Consider the following 6,927-nt stretch of genomic DNA (forward strand, 5'->3'; position numbering starts at 1 on the left):
CATTAAACGGTGAATAATACAGTGAAGCCACATGATACAACAGTGCCATTCACCAATGCTGTCAAAATATCACCAACCAATGTTATCTGTGCTTCTTTGTATTTGTAGTCTCCACAAGATGATTTCTCAAGATGTTTTACCACAGAGAAATCTGTGTTATTCACAGTAGACATTATGAATAACTCATCCAAGTAAGGTTAGATGTGCTGAATAATCATCATCATCATCATCATCATCGTTTAATGTCCGTTTTCCGTACTAGCACGGGTTGGACGGTTCGATCGGGGTCTGGGAAGCCAGGAGGCTGCACCAGGCTCCAGTCTGATCTGGCAGTGTTTCTACAGCTGGATGCCCTTCCTAACACCAACCACTCCGTGAGTGAAGTGGGTGCTTTTTACGTGCCACCGGCACAGGTGTCAGGGGAGGCTGGCAGCGGCCACGATCGGTTGGGGATTTTTACATGCCACCGGCACAGAAGCCAGTCAAGGCGGCGCTGGCATCAGCCACGTTCGGATGGTGCTTTTTACGTGCCACCGGCACAGGTATCACAACTACAATTTCCATTTGATATTTATTTTGATGTTGATGTACTTGACTCAATAGGTCTCCTCAAGCACAAACAGGTCACCCTATGATCCAAGGTAAGCATTCATTACAAAAGCTGCTTCTGATGCTAATAGCTAATAGTTACCCAACATGAGGGAAGTGCAGGAGAAGGAGAGAAAGAGAGTGGGAGACAGCAGGATAGAGATGGTGGCAAAGTGATAAATGACTGAAAGCCAGGGCAGAGAAAGCATAGAATACGTATGTGTCTGTGTGTATAATATATTCCTGAAAAAGCAACAGAGTTTTGTCATCAATAATTTTGTAAAGATAAAGTACCAGAGAAATACTGGGCCAGTTTAATATCCTTGATGCAAATGGAATTTTGAATGAAGATTTACACTACTCCATGAATTTTTATCTTTAAACATCTTAGAAAATGTAGATATAAAAGAAAATAAACTAAATAAAAGAACATTGTTGAGAATAAATTCTGAACGTTTTGGCGGGGGCTACAGTTAACAAATAAATGATGTTCGTACATCTCTAGCTCCATTGAACAAATAAATGGAGAATGTAGATAGGCCAGAGAGGTAAACAGTGTCTCCATTTGTAAAATATTGGCAGACAATGTGAGAATTGTGAAATAGTTGAAGATAAAAAGATACAGTTGTATTGGTGTTTGTTGCTGGCCGGAGTTGTCACAATATCAGAACTGTTGTTTCAAGCGGAAATTACAGCCATCATTAGAAATGTGGTATCTGAGTATAGGACCATTACCGCTAGTCCCCTTTTATGAAAACATGTTAAAAATATCTTGGAATTATTTCTCCACTGTTTATTCAGACTGTTTCAAATGATGTGAGTAAATATCGGATATTTTAACAACAGTTCACCCAGCTGTCTTCGAACCTAATGCTCTTTTCCCAATAAGATTAACAAAGAAATTTCACTTGTATCAATTCATACAAGGCTGAGGGGAGAGAATGGAGAGAGATTGATAGACTGAGAGACAGACAGACAGACAGGTAGGTAGGTATGTATATATATGTAAATATATATATACATATGTGTGTGTGTGTGTGTGTGTATGTATATATGTATATATATATATATATATGTATACACACACACACACACACACACACATATATATATATATATATATATATATATATATATATATAATATATATATATATATATATATAGAGAGAGAGAGAGAGAGAGAGGAGAGAGAGAGAGAGAGAAAGAGAAAGAGTGAGTTATGTAGGTTGGTAGATAAATAGACAGACAGACAGGTAGATAAATAAATATGTTGGTAGGTAGGTAGGTAGGTATAGAGTAAGAAAGAGAGAGATACATAGGTTAGTAGGTAGATAAAGAGACAGATAGACAGACAGACAGAAAATGAGTGACTGAAGGAATGAGTGAGTGTGTGTGCATTAGTGAATGCACATAAAAGTAAAGGGGTAGCAGGGAAAGGGGTGAAATTTACACAAATTTTCTTTAACTATTGTTCACAGTTGTTTCTATGAGTGTGTGAACATGTCCATGTAAATACTCTACAGAAACCATTTACTAAAGTTAATGTGCGTGTGTGTGTGTGTGAGACAGACAGTGAGAAAGACTATAAAGTTTATGAACATTATTTCAGCTGAAGAAGTATAATAAGAGTGAAACATGTCTAAAATTGTCATCCCCTACTACTGTCAAACATCAGGTTTACTCCTTCTTGTACGGTATACATTCTACTTTTTAATCAATTACGATGTCCACATCTGTGTCAGAAACAGTTACTAAATCTCCCTCAGATCATACACACTGCTGCTTTGAGAAAGTACCAATCTCAAGCTGTGGCTTGACCAAACTGTTAGGTACAGTCAAACAACATGCTGCCTTGTGGTGTCTCTTTCTGTCCTTTATTGTTCTAACAGTAATTTCTGCAGTAACACTGGTGCCAAGCTGTATTGGCTCAAGTCAGCAACCTTTCTCTTGGATAAACATTGGTGTGGGGGGAAGAGACTTGCTTGTATAGCTCATTGCTAGTCTTCCTCAAAATATCTTGCCCAGACCTTCATATACATGTGTAGTGACATGACCAACACTGAACAATAATAGTTGCCTTACTTTTTTTTTCTGGATGTTAATCTTCACCACTGTTAATAACCACCAATGCCTTTTCCAATACTAATCTTTACTGTTGCTTTACCCAATGCTAATCTTTATCTTTCAGGATGCTGATCTTTACCACTACTTTTCCCTACAATAACCTGTAGCACTGCCTTTCCTGATGTTAATCTTCATCAATTATAGCTCGTTAATGCAGCCCATTCCCAAATTAATTCTGTTTCATTTATAATTCTGCTTGTAATGACATGTTATTGAATATTTTTTTTTTTTAAACTTTAACTATGGGACTAAATCAAAGATATAATCAATGTCTTTCTCATTATGAAATAGTGTTTTGGACTGTCCAACTAAATTAGACATTTAGCTTTTGTCCTGACAACTGTGATGTGTCACTTTGATAGTTATACTTTGCCACTGACTGCCATGGTTTTTCAAACTGACGAAACACCACTATCTCCCAACCAAATATCAGAGACATATTGATACTCATCCTCCTGACAAAACAGAGTTTACATCCATACAAATATCCTTTCTTCATTATGAGGTCCTCAGTCAGTGATTTTTTTTCTTGTTGTCACATATTCAACATACTTTTATTTTATCCAATTTTTTTTATGTTCATTCTAAAATGTAATTTTTATTTAACGACAAATCTTTACAGAAAGAAAAGAGAGAAAAGAGTATAAAAGATTAAATCAATGAGTAAAAAAAACATAACAAGAGCACTCAGAGAGCATAAACCTCTGACAAGGCAATGCCAGCTTCCTCTCAATGATTGGCCAGAGATGATTTTTAAAATGAGAATATCTGAAATAAATTTGACTGCTCTCACAAACGAGGATACTAAAAATGAACCTGACTGCTCTCAAAAATTAAATAAAAAAAAACAGAGAAGATTATCTAGATTCCTTGTCCGGTCCCAGATCAATCCCAAAATCTAATCAGTTCATACCAGTCATGAGGCCAAAAATCCCTGAAAGTTTCATTTGAATCCATCCGGCAGTTCTTGAGATATGTTGTCCAAAGACAAACAGACAAACAAAAAAAACATGACTGAAGACAAATATTGTAACAAGGAAACAAAGGAAAAGTTGTGGGTGGAATTAAGCAACAAAAGGTGGTGGGGAGGGAATAAAAAGTTGTACCCCCCCCCCATTCTGAATGGTGTGTTCAGCCATGCTCATGGACATAGTTGCAAAGACATTGCCACAGAGAATGGCCAGCGACATTTGCTGCAAGTCAAAGGGCTCAGTTCTCAGACAGGATACTGTCATCCCAATCTTGCAGAGGATGAGACAAGTCTTATTTCGATTTCTTCTCTTAAAATAAATATGTATATATAATTATTTAATATATAAACTGCTATAAATTGCTTTTTTTTCCATGCTGACTACTTGATAATTATCATTAACATGATTTTTATCTTTGTTTTATGAATATATATATAAATATATGTATATATATATATATATATATATATATATATATATATACACACACACACACACACACATGCATACATATACAGAATCTGATGTACATACATACATACAGGGAGAGTTTATGAATAAAACAAAAGACGAAGACAGGTGGTGTACAAAACAAAGAGATCTATTAGTATAACGCTCAGGAATAGAAAAAAGCCTACGCTCTTCTACAGAAAGGTACACAGAAAAAAAAGGAGAGAAAAAATGTGTGTAGTGGCTAACGATCTATCATACAAATGTACATAAGGTACGTACTTACTTACTTATTTGCTTGGATGGATGGATGGATGGATGGATGGATGGATGGATGGATGGATGGATGGATGGACGGATGGGTGGATGGACGGACGGACGGACGGGCGGACGGAAGAAGGGACGGACGGACGGATGGACGGACGGGCGGACGGATGTACGGACGGACGGATGTACGGACGGACGGACGGATGGATGGATGGATGAATGGGTGGGTGGATGGATGGATTAATGGATGGGTGAGTGGGCGGGTGGATGGATGAATGGATAGATGGATGTAGGGATGGATGGATGGAAGGGTGGATGGATGGGTGGATGGATGGATGGATGGACGACGGATGGATGGACGACGGATGGATGTACGGACGGAGGGATGGATGGACGGACGGACAGACGGACGAAGAGACGGACGGAAGGACGGACGGATGGATGGATGGATGGATGGGTGGGTGGGTGGATGGATGGAAGGATGGATGGGTGGGTGGATGGACGGAGGTGGGTGGATCGATAGACGGATGGATGGGTGGACGGATAGATGGATGGATGAATGGGTGAATGGATGGGTGGATGGATTGATGGATGGGTGGACGGATGGGTGGATGGACGAAGGGATGGACGGAGGGACGGACGGATGGATTGAAGGATGGATGGAAGGATGGATGGATGGATGGATGGAAGGATGGATGGATGGATGGATGGATGGGTGGATGGGTGGATGGATGGGTGGTTAGATGGATGGATGGTTGGACGGACGGACGGACGGATGGATGGATGGGTGGATGTACAGGTGGATGGATGGATGGATGGATGGATGGGTAGATGGGTGGATGGATGGATGGATTGATAGGTGGATGGACGAATGGGTGGATGGATGGACGGACGGACGGGTGGACGGACAGATGGATGGATGGATAGATGGATGGATGGATGGATGGGTGGATGGATGGATGGCTGGCTGGATGGATGGATGGATGGATGAATTTTTCGATATGCAAATTAGGGACTCCAGCATAGAATTTACTAGTGTACACCTGGCACTTCTGTCTCTACGAGGGACACCATTGAGGCTGACATGAAATGCCCAGCATAAATACTGAATAGCAGGAAATACAAAACCACCCAGCCAACAAAGATCCAACATCCTACTGACAAGGAAGAGATAAAGTCAAAGCGAGCAGCCACTCTAGAACAAGGACTGAAAAGCTCTCTCTGCGACGATTTCATCTTAATCCAAGGAGAGGGGCTTTCTCCGTCCGGGTTGCGGATCCGTGAAATACGCTGCCGGACGAGATAGTGAAGATGCCGACGACCGCTCGGTCCAAAGTCTCCCTTGACCACAAATGACCTGAACTCTTTGCATGAACACTGCTCTGTACATAACTCCATGTCCCCCTACATGGCCTTGCTTTTTGATTTTGAGCCAAAATTAACTTAACTTAACTTAACTAACTTAACTAAGGACAAAAATATTATAAATATGCACAATACTTACCTGAGATATTTGGAGGACAACATGTGCATACTGAAAATCCTTTGACCAAAACATGGATCCCAGCACAAGCCGTCTGTAGAGCCGAAGCTTCAAGATCATACACTACAGAGACTGAATCTGGTAAGCAGCTGAGACAAAATAGGGCCCACATCCGACCAACAACCAAAGCTACCAAGGATGACATGCACAACACCTGCAACATCAGTGGCAACACAAACAAGAACCACAACATCCACAGAAGATGACGGCACACACAGAATGCGTGCTTCCACAGAGTCATCACCTCAACGGGCATCAACAACCCATCAGCAGCCCAACAACACATCCACATCATGCACATCTCAGACATCAGTACAGAGCACAAGATCCACCAGATGGAGACCCAACATCTTACCACTGTTTTAATACCTTTAAAAGAAAAAAAAAGTAAATAATAACTGGTTCCGCTTAGATTTGGAAGCAGAAAACCACGAGTGTGAGAAGAATAATTTCACGGTTTCTGCTGCAGGATTGCCACCTTCGCTCTGACAATCCACTAGAGTCGGAAAGATTAATTCCTATTTTTTTCATTACCGAAAGATCTTTTTTTTTTTCAGAAGAAGGGGTGTTATATGTTCATGTTTATGTGTATGTGTAGGTAACTCTATATATATAAACGGCAAAATGTCTGTCTGTGTGTGTGGTGTGTGTGTGTGTGTGTGTGTGTGTGTGTGTGTGTGTCCTTTATACAAATCCACAATTTTTCAGTTAGAAGGCTCGCACTTTCTATGGTCATTCAAAACCATCCAAGGGTGGTCGTGCACATCTTTACATTTCCCCAGTCACCCTGCAAAGCCATTAAAAAACCAATAGAAGTGACTCTTTTGTGAATTTTCTATCCAAAACCCAATCAAAATGCCCGAAACTTGATATGCCAATTGAATGCTAGCTAGCTGTTTGTGATTGATGGGAGATTTGGACAGTACTCGCGTGTATGTGCGCACGCGCGCACGCAGCTGTATATGCATGTACTAACACTATG

Source organism: Octopus sinensis, linkage group LG3 (genome assembly GCF_006345805.1).
Source record: "Octopus sinensis linkage group LG3, ASM634580v1, whole genome shotgun sequence".
NCBI classification, from domain to species: Eukaryota; Metazoa; Mollusca; class Cephalopoda; order Octopoda; family Octopodidae; genus Octopus; species Octopus sinensis.